The sequence below is a fragment of the Armigeres subalbatus genome, chromosome 3, assembly GCF_024139115.2.
Source record: "Armigeres subalbatus isolate Guangzhou_Male chromosome 3, GZ_Asu_2, whole genome shotgun sequence".
Classification (NCBI taxonomy): Eukaryota; Metazoa; Arthropoda; class Insecta; order Diptera; family Culicidae; genus Armigeres; species Armigeres subalbatus.
The window spans coordinates 222,158,501-222,168,949 of NC_085141.1; positions in this window are offsets into that span (position 1 = coordinate 222,158,501).

The window sequence follows — 10,449 nt, forward strand, 5'->3', positions numbered from 1 at the left end:
ACTCCCAGTGCGCGTTGGTCCTCCACGAGCATCCAGGTCTCGTGTCCGTAGAGAACTACCGGTCTTATAAGCGTTTTGTAGATAGTCAGTTTGGTACGGCGGCGAACTCTATTCGATAGAAGCGTCTTGCGGAGTCCAAAGTACGTACGATTTCCAGCCACTATGCGTCTCCGAATTTCTCTGCTGGTATCGTTATCGGCGGTCACCAGTGAGCCCAAGTACACGAATTCTTCAACCACCTCGATTTCGTCACCACCGATAGAAACTCGTGGTGGGTGGCTCACAGTGACATCTCTTGAGCCTCTTCCTATCATGTGCTTCGTCTTTGACGTGTTGATGACTAGTCCAATCCGTTTAGCTTCGCTTTTCAGTCTGATGTAGGCTTCCTCCATCCTCTCAAAGTTACGTGTCATAATATCAATGTCGTCAGCGAAACCAAATAACTGGACGGACTTCGTGAAAATCGTACCACTCGTGTCAATCCCTGCCCTTCGTACTAGTCCTTCCAGAGCGATTTTGAATAGCAGACACGAAAGACCATCACCTTGCCGTAACCCTCTGCGCGTTTCGAAGGGACTCGAGAATGCCCCTGAAACTCGAACTACGCACATCACCCGATCCATCGTCGCCTTGATCAACCGTGTCAGTTTATCCGGAAAACCGTTTTCGTGCATTAGCTGCCATAGCTGGTCCCGATCGATTGTATCATATGCGGCTTTGAAGTCGATAAATAGATGATGTGTGGGCACGTTGTATTCGCGGCATTTCTGCAATACTTGACGTATGGCGAACACCTGGTCTGTGGTAGAGCGTTCACCCATAAAACCCGCCTGGTACTGCCCCACGAACTCTCTTGCAATTGGTGTTAGTCGACGGCATAAAATTTGGGAGAGTACCTTGTAGGCGGCGTTCAGCAATGTGATTGCGCGGTAGTTGCTACAATCCAGCTTATCGCCCTTTTTTTAGATGGGACACACGACACCTTCCATCCACTCCTGCGGCAGAACCTCATCCTCCCGAACCTTGGTGATCACCCAGTGCAGCGCTCTAGCCAGTGCTTCACCACCGTGTTTAAACAGCTCTCCTGATAGTTGGTCAACTCCAGGGGCTTTATTGTTTTCAGCCGGCCGATCTCCTCCTGAACTTCCTGGAGATTCGGAGCCGGAAGTCGCATGTCCTGCGCGCGTGCTCCTAGGTTCATTACCATACCGCCACCGTTGTCTGCCATATCGCCATTCAGGTGCTCTTCGTAGTGCTGCCGCCACCTTTGGATCACCTCACGCTCGTTCGTAAGAAGGTTCCCGTTTATGTCCTTACACATATCGGGCTGTGGCACGTGGCCCTTACTATTATTATTATTATTATTTATTTATTGTCAACAGGTGAAATAGACACCCCAATGACCGCTATCTTAAAATAAATACATTAACTACGTACATACGTTAGCTTATAGTCAAGAGCGAAAAATATACTGAAAATTACACTTATTTGTTTCTCGCGACACATTAAAATCAAACACAGAATAACACGTATTGAATAAGCGGGACATGCTTCGGACCGGCTCATGTAGTCCATAGTTAGTTCTGGCTGCAGGGAGATTGATGAACGAGTGCGATCGGAGATTACGGCGGCGAGTGTTGATGTCCAGCAAGCTGAGCAACGTAGGGCAGTCAATGTTTCCTTGTAGAAGATCACCGATGAAGCAGGCCTTAGCCACGTTACGCCTTGCATCAAGAGAGTCGAGGTTAATAAGCTGACAACGACTACTGTAGCTTGGTAGGTTGAGCGGATCTCTCCACCTTAGATGTCGCAGAGCGAAGCGCACGAATTTTCTCTGGATAGCTTCGATGCGCTGAGCTTCGTTTTGGTAATACGGAGCCCAGACAACTGATGAGTACTCCAAGATTGGGCGAACGGTTGCACAAAACAGTGATTTCAGACAGTACACATCCCGGAATTTCTTGGCAAAGCGAAACAGGAAGCCTAGTTGTGAAGATGCCTTCGAAACGATATATGCTACATGATCCTTGAATGTCATTTTCGAGTCGATCAAAACTCCGAGATCCTTGACTGTCGATTCGCGTTGAAGCTGAATATCTCCCAAAGCGTAGTCGAATAGGAAGAGCGAATGTTTGCGGCCGAAGGATATGACAGAACATTTTGCGACATTTAATGTCATTCGGTTTATGCGGCACCATTCAGCAAACACTTCGAATTGTTGTTGCAGAAACATTGCATCTTGAGGATGCTTTATAGAGTAATATAGCTTCATGTCGTCGGCATACGATAGTTTAAGGCATTTGAGCACAAAATTAACGTCGTTCATATACAACAGGAATAGAAACGGACCCAAATGGCAGCCCTGTGGAACGCCAGAACAAACCGGAAAGGGCAGTGAAATGTCATCTCCGATTTTAACCGCCATACTCCGTCCAGTTAAATAGGATTGAAGCCAACCGAGCATGGAGTTATTAATGCCTAATTTGTCAAATTTCGCAATGGCGATCTGATGATTCATCTTGTCGAATGCTGCGGAAAGGTCTGTATAAATGGCATCCACCTGATGGCCACTCTCCATTTGTCGAATTACAAAGGAAGTGAAACACGTTAGGTTAGTAGTCGTCGATCTTTTAGGTATAAACCCGTGTTGGTCGTTCGATATGTAATGTGCATACTTTTGAACCAATTCTTTGAGAATAATCAGCTCAAACAGCTTTGAAATGGCGCTTAGCGCAGCTATTCCCCGGTAATTTGAAACAGTCCTCTTTCATCCTTTTAATCCTGGGAATAAATATGATTGTTTCCAGCAGTTCGGAAATAATCCGGTAGTCAATGAGAGGTTGAATACTGTAGCTAACGGCTTTGCAAGCGTATCAGCGCAGCGTTTCACAATAAGAGACGGAATACCATCCGGTCCGCATCCAATTGAAGTTTTCAATTCCTTACTAGCTGTTATTACATTATCGTCGGTAACAAAGAACGGCTGCTCAGCGGCTTTAAAACGGGGAATATTCCTGGTAGCGTTGGCTACAGCCTGAGGGTCGAGGTGCTCATTTGTAAAGACACTACTGAATTGGGAACGAAACAAATTGACCATGTCGTGGGTAGTTTCGGCTTCGCATAAACCATCTGTCATCGAAGAGGGCAGTCCTGATTCCTTTCGTTGGTCGTTGACGTACCGCCAAAAACTTTTAGGGTTAGTCTTGAGTCGACTTTGTAGACGATTTTGAAAGACGTTATAAAGGTGGTCGTTGAGTTGCTGATAGTCAGAGTTTGCCTTCAAATAACTGGCTCTTGTAGAATCAGAACGATACTTGCTATGTTGTCTGAGAGCCGCGCGTTTAACTCTTTTGAGGTTTTTGAGGTGAGCATTAGACCAGGCTGGCTTAACCGGTTTGGATACGGATTTCAGCGGAACGAACTGATCAATAGCGTACAGTAATATACTTGACACAGTCGATGCAGCGAGATCGGCGTCGGAGTCTTGAAGAATAGCGTCCCATTCAACGTGTGCAAGAAAATCATTCATGCCGTCGAAATTGGCCTTATTAAAGTCGTACGAAACGCTTTCAGACGGCTCGTAGAAGCGACAGTACGGATTTATCTTAAGATGTGTCAGTATGGGAGGATGATGTCGACCGATTTTAACGAGCGGAGATGGAGCCTGTATAATCGAACAGCTCTCGCGCAGTTCGTCGCTAACGAAGCAAAGGTCAAGTATTCGATCGTTTTCATTTTCGACTGCATTCATTTGTTTCAATCCTGCTGTGCTGTACGCGTCGAGTAGCCCACGAGACGTCTGGCCAATCAAGGATCTTGAAAGGACCGGAAACAGAAACCTCAACGTGTGGCGCTGCCAAGTGATCGAGCTCAGGTTAAAATCACCCAGGATAATAAGGTTGTCTCTTGGTCCCAATTGTGAAACCACCCAGTTAAGTGAATCAAGGTGCCTTTCGACCAGGACTGCGTCGTTAATTCGGTCGGGGGATGTAAACAACACAGACATAGAGAGTGCCATCAACAGTAGATACGGCGATCCATAATTGCTCTACAGATGTATTGTTAGGAGGACTGATTAGTCGGGATTTGAAACTAGAGCGAACAGCTATCAAAACCCCTCCTCCAGTGCGTTTGTTGCTATTGAAAAGTGACCTGTCTTGTCGATAAACGGAGTATGAGTCGTCGAACAGTTGATTTGTAGAGGTCTTATCGTTGAGCCAGGTTTCGGTAAACGCGTACACGTCATAGCAGCCATCGCACAAGGCCAGATGGTAATCGGCAATAGAGCTATTGATTCCGCCGACGTTTTGGTAGTATACCAAAATATTCGAAGATACTGAGGCAGCAGTCCTTACATCGGAAACAAGCGGTTGAGGAGAACTGGAAGCACTGGAAATCGAGACACTCTCAGGTACGGAAAATACCGGTAACTGGTTGTACTTGCCGGATGTAGGATTTCGGAAGACCCCATCTTCCACCTCAGACAAAGGACCGGGACGGCTGCTGGTCGCTGGCAGCGGGGGCTCGACTAAGCTGAGAGGAGTAGGGGCTTCCTTGAGGCGTGCGGCAGATATGCGTCCCGGTGTCCCGTTGGAAGAAATTGAAAAAGGCAGGCCTGAAGCAAATTGATTGTCTGTGATGCAAGCTTCGGTAATTTCATCGGAAACGCTTATTCGTGTCGGTGTCCAGTTGTTGTTAGTTGCGGGTAGACTGGAATTAGCATTGGATTCAGAGTACGAAAAGCTCAGAATGACATGATACTTGCCTGCGGTAGGAGTTCGGAAGACCCCATCTTCCAGCTCAGACGCAGGACCGGGACGACTATTGGATGCTGGCAGCGGAGGCTCGACTGCGCTGAGCGGAATAGGGGCTTCCTTTGGGCTAGCCGCAGATGTGCGTCCCGGTTTCAGCTCGATTGGGAAACGAATACGTTGGCTTGAAGAATTTTGATGGCTAGTCGACGTTGAAATTCAGTGGTGCTTAAGACGATAGGAGCTTTCTTGGGACTGCATACTGTACAAGTGCACGTCGTGGAAGTGGAAAGCAGCTGGTTTGATGATCGTAGATGACTAGAAGCGACAAATACATCAGGGACAGAAATGCACGGACGAACATTGTACTTGCCTGAAGAAGGAATTCGGAAGACCCCGTCTCCCAACTCACACGCAGGACCGGAACGGCTGAAGATCGCAGGCAGGATAGGCTCGACTGCGGTAAGAGGAATAGGGGCTTCCTTAAAGCTTGCGGCAAGTTTGCGTCCCGGTGCAGGGCTGATGAGAGGTAGATGACTGCTTATTCCATAGCTATAATTTCTTCCGAGGAAACATCCAGCGGATCGACGGCTGTGGCTTCGGGTCCCGGGCGCCAAAAATTTACGCCCGATCTGTTGTCACTAAACTCCCTGTAGGTAATACCTTTCGGCCAAGTGGAGGTTGACAGTGCCTTAGATTTTAATTCCATACTCATCCCAACTTTGAATGACACGAATGATAAGGTGCTTATGTCTCGTCCCTTGGCGACAAGACGGGCAACTTGTATGTCCTCGCTTCCCAGGCGTTTTTTGCCAGGGCGCACACCTGTTCGGCGGTAACGTCTCTGGCGATTCGTGATAGATACAACCAGAACATAGGCTGGGCTGCTGGAACAGTGGCTATTGCGAACGATGGAGAGGGCGTACTACCAGTTCCGAGTAGCATTGTTGGTTGTTTGTTCGTAACTTTGTCTCCGGCCGTACTAAACAGTCTTCGGCCTTTGCTCAACATTGGATAGCCACCAGTACGTGTAGAAGGTTTCGGAGTGCACGAGCTAGAGTTGATGAGTTTGGCAAAATTGGTTCTTATTTCTATTATAGTTACTTCCATGATTTCAGATTTCAGGTTTTGCATTATGTCGATGTGAGAGTTAAGTGCATCTCCTTGTCCAACTTCATAAGCGCAGCGGACGGCGTTGCGGAGGCGCATCTCCTTCATCAAGGTTGAGCAGGAGGACACAACCAAAACACTTGCTGATTTTCATCACTTCCTCGAATGCATCTGCCTTAACTCCACAGCATCGGGGATGGAAAATAGCCTTGCAAAAACCTTGGCACTCAATTTGAATATCACCAATTTCACCGGCACATGAACAGCAGACGTAAGACATAATGCTTTCAAGACAACAGCGTATACAGAAACTGAGTTATTCGGCAATAAACAAATGCACACAAACACGGCAATTTATCACATGTACGGTTGCGAACAAAGTGCAGCTAGAGTACAAACAGCGATCAGTAAGTGGACCAATCCCACAGAATCGATTATTTATTTCGCAGGCAGATTTCTCAGCTTTTTCACTAGCTACACAAAATCCTCCGGCTTACTGGGATGCACAACACGGATTACTATCGAACGCTATCAAACAGAACGCGAATTGACGAAATTTGCACGGTTAAAAATCGATCAAAATAACAGATATCGAAAAGATAAACACAGACCGATACTGACCGACCGAACTGTTACGGTGAACGGTTTAAGTTCTCATAGAACTTTCGTGCATTATTAGCGCAGTACAGTTGCTCCGTCTCTTCACGGTCTCAATCTTCCTGATGGCGCTTTTCCTCCGAAAAATCGAGTTTTGTCTGTTCCGCGCCCGTTTGTATCGTGCCTCGTTCGCCCTCGTGCGGTGTTGCAGCAATCTCGCCCATGCTGCATTCTTCTCCTCAACTAACTGCTCACATTCGCCGTCATACCAGTCGTTTCTCTGATCCGGAGCCACCGTGCCTAGTGCAGCGGTTGCGGTGCTTCCAATGGCGGATCGAATTTCTCTCCAGCCATCTTCAAGAGATGCTGCGCCTAGCTGCTCTTCCGTTGGGAGTGCCACTTCCAGCTGCTGCGCGTAGTCTTGGGCTAGTCTACCGTCTTGTAGCCGCCCAATGTTAAGCCGCGGCGGACGACTCCGACGCGTGTTGATCACCGTCGAGAGTTTTGAGCGCAGACATACTGCGACGAGGTAGTGGTCGGATTCAATATTCGCACTGCGGTAAGTGCGTACGTTCGTGATGTCGGAGAAGAATTTACCGTCGATTAGAACGTGGTCGATTTGGTTTTCCGTTACTTGATTAGGTGATTTCCATGTGGCCTTGTGGATATTCTTACGGGGAAGAAAGTGCTTCGGACTACCATTCCGCGGGAGGCTGCAAAGTTTATGCATCGTTGGCCGTTGTCGTTCGATACGGTATGCAGACTATCCGGTCCGATGACCGGTCTATACATTTCCTCCCTTCCTACCTGAGCGTTCATGTCACCGATGACGATTTTGACGTCCCGCAGTGGGCATCCATCGTATGTCTGCTCCAGCTGCGCATAGAACGCTTCTTTCTCGTCGTCGGATCTCCCTTCGTGTGGGCAGTGCACGTTGATGATGCTATAGTTGAAGAAACGGCCTTTTATCCTCAGCTTGCACATCCTTGCGTTGATTGGCTGCCACCCAATCACGCGTTGGCGCATCTTTCCCAGCACTATGAAGCCGGTTCCCAGCTCGTTGGTGGAGCCACAGCTTTGGTAGAAGGTAGCCGCTCGATGCCCGCTTTTCCACACTTTCTGTCCTGTCCAGCAGATTTCCTGCAGCGCTACGACGTCGAAGTTGCGGGGATGTAATTCATCGTAGATTATCCTATCGCAACCTGCGAAGCCTAGCGACTTGCAGTTCCATGTTCCAAGCTTCCAATCGTGATTCTTTATTCGTCGCCTAGGTCGTTGCCGATTGTATCGAGTAGTATTATCTTCTATGTCGTTCGTAATAGTTGTTTTTAAAGGCGGCTTATTGGGCCTGCGCAAACCTCCTGTCTCGTCGGAGGGCCGTCGTGTCAGGGCTGTTTAGCGTCCCACCTAACACCAGGACTTGGGCTAGTGCGCTTTGAGCGGCACACGGTCGCTTTGGCGGAGCCTACTTGCGGATACATGCAGCTTTTTATAGAGGTTTAACAGGGCCCACTGTCAAACCCCACCACATCCTAGGCAGGCGCCACAACTCGCAGATGGCCTGGGGAGGGATCGTCAAGCCCTTGGACATAGTCCCTGCTGCCCACCATTTTTTCGTGTGTACTTTATACCAATCTGAACAGCTTCAGGAATGGTATTTGCTTTGTTGTTCAGTTAAAAAATCAAAATCGGAAGCAGTCATGCTACCTGAATCGGCAACATGACCGTTATTTTCCGTTGGGACATGGGTATAAACCTCATTTTGAGAAGAGCATAATTTGAGCATAATCAGTCATAAAAAAACCCTTGCCAATAATAGAACAAAACCTGCCAAAGCCGTCATTTCCCCTATTTGATTTATTTCTTATTTTTGTGATTTTTTCCGCAGTGAGCACGCAGGTTGATAAAAAGAATCGACGAATTTTGTGCCATATTTCTTTGTTTCGCGAAGGGATGAATATATATTCAGTGCGATGGAAATCGGCACAGTTCCCTCTATCATATTTATTTCTGGTATTATTCATCAGAAAAGAATTTTGGTCATCTAATGATTCTCATGATCTTTTGCAGCTTATCCACGTTGAATTTGGGAGGTAGTTTTGAAGAAAATATTTCATTATCCACAGACACGTCAAATGTCAAAAAAGCCTTCTATCTTGAAAAAGGAAGGGGGGGAGAGATTGTATGAAATTATTAGATTCTCAATGTTGTATATTGCAGTTAAATGTTCCCGCTTGGTTTCAAATGCTGTTTTTTTGGTAGTCCTGGTCAATCTCGGAGCAGAAACTTCGGATAGTACACACAACCAAGGGATGCTAGATTCCCATTCAAAGGTGTATAGAAACATTACCTTAAGGATTTATATTAATCGAGAAATATGAATGCTATATCCTAGTTGTCTTTAAACGGATTAAATTGGCTATTTGAGAATAAATAAAGGCCAAATTCGAAGTGTCCGGAAATTCGAAGCAAAATTGTCCGGTATTTGAAGCATCCCTTAAACTGTGTCCGGATTTCGAAGCAAGCGATGTTCAATATTTTCGATTATATTAGCTATTTCGTGCATACAAAATGTCATTTTCAGTACACTACAGCAAATTTGATAAGTTAATCTTGACAGGATGTGCTATTACTCAGTGTCAAGTACTTAATTCCGTTTAAAATAATGAACTGAAAATCCAGCAGTGCTTAAGTGTCCGCATTGGCGTAAATAAGGGTGGGCGGGGGTGGCCTGGCCCCCTCCAGACCTACTTGTGGCCCCCCCCCAGAAAATTTTGAAAAGTAATTCCAACTTAGTCAGTTTTTATTTCATTTACATATTTCCTACATATTTCTTAATTTTGATTATGAATTCTATAAACATATTTTTTGTTGCGTTATCACATCTATGACCATTTGTTCAGCAAAGCATCGAAATATTTAAGTTAGACCCCCGGGAACATTTTTTCGATTTTTAAGCTAAAATCAATGCCGCTTCTAATTCATTTGTTTGACCAGTATCCTGGTCGCAGAAACATAAAAACATAATTATATTAAGATAGAAATATTTCTGTTCTATTAAACTACCATCCGCTTCAAAAAAGACTGGAGCAACTACGAGCACTATGAGCACATGTACACAAATCCGGTCAATGAAATTTCGAACGACCATTCTTTAGAAAATCTTAGAGTTAATCGCAAGGTATGCCGCAAAACAGCTGATCAAATTCCTATGGAGCTTTTTGCTCTCGCTATATAATTCTGGCACAGAAAGATATAAAATTATAAAACTTAAGAATCTTTGTTACAATGACAGAAAAATCAACCACGCATTTCATTGAAAGTATTAGGACAAAACTTAGGCAACCTTCGCACTCACAACAGAGATGAAAAAAAGAAATATTTTTATAAGCCTCAAAAGATCTTGTTCCATTTAATTTTTTGGCGATTTCATAAGGATCATCGGAAAACTCTTTTGTGCCTGCTTTAGGTAGAATTTGTTTTTTAGGATAAAAAAAAATAGATTTAGAAACCAGTTCGTATCAGAAAACATTTCTTTTGCAGCACAATTCAGATCGATTTGGTTGCTTCTCAAGTCTCTTTGATTTTTGCAGAGAAACCTATTCAGAAAACCATAATGAAGCCTCTTCCTAACATCAGTAACTACAAAAACCCTATGTTATTCTGGAATTTGATTTATGACTCATAATTTTATGACTCATGGAATTTATGACTCATAAAAAACACTTTAGGATTCCAAATTTGTGTTCATCGGTACTTAACTATTTAAGCACATAGCATATTTGTATGCTTAACTATTTAACTATTTAAGCACATAGCATATTTGTATGCTATGTGCTTAAATAGTTAAGTACCGATGAACACAAATTTGGAATCCTAAAGTGTTTTTTATGAGTCATAAATTCATGAATACTTATATTGATTATGACAAAATTTCGTGGAATTTATTCCACATCTAAAGAGTTTCAAAAATTTCAAGTTTCAAAAAAAT